The sequence below is a fragment of the Buceros rhinoceros genome, unplaced genomic scaffold, assembly GCF_000710305.1.
Source record: "Buceros rhinoceros silvestris isolate BGI_N320 unplaced genomic scaffold, ASM71030v1 scaffold5575, whole genome shotgun sequence".
NCBI lineage: Eukaryota > Metazoa > Chordata > Aves > Bucerotiformes > Bucerotidae > Buceros > Buceros rhinoceros.
The window spans coordinates 31,755-32,238 of NW_010412177.1; the positions used below are offsets into that span (position 1 = coordinate 31,755).

The following is a 484-nucleotide window of genomic DNA, read 5'->3' on the forward strand; positions in this document are numbered from 1 at the left end:
CCCGTGGGGGTGGCGGGCCTGCCGACACCCCACTGCCACCAAAAACATCGGTGAGGGGGTTATGCAAAGGCGCTGAGCCAGGGGACCCTCCCGGGGTGTCCCCGTGCACTCAGCGTCTCCCGGGCCGGGACTTGCCGGTGTGTATCTGTATCATGGGGCGGACCAGCCCTTTCGGGTGCCTGTTGGTTTGAAGCTTGCTTGTGTTTGCTCACACCTTTACCTGTCTTTCTGATTGAACTGCTTTGGTTTTTCACTATTAACCTTTCTTTGATTAAAGCCTGTGGCTTCCACAAGCACATTTCCCTGCAGAAGGGATTGGTGCCCTATATTTGGCCCCAAAGTACCAAGAAGTTTTTGCTGTTCAGAATCCCTTGGCCAAACACTGTCCTGCTCCAGTCACGTCAGGTGGAGGAAAGGGCTCCCTGGTTTGCCGAGTGTCAGTGAACGCCTCGGCAGCTTCTTCTCCACATCCGCAGCTTGAAAA

General features: G+C 55.4%; 1 protein-coding gene across 1 annotated transcript in view; it reads left to right on the forward strand.

The window, feature by feature from the left end:
* Positions 1–484, forward strand: part of RAB11FIP3 (RAB11 family interacting protein 3 (class II)) — a gene marked incomplete at its 5' end in the record, with an annotated part of 34,670 nt that overhangs the window by 18,953 nt on the left and 15,233 nt on the right. The window lies entirely within an intron of this gene.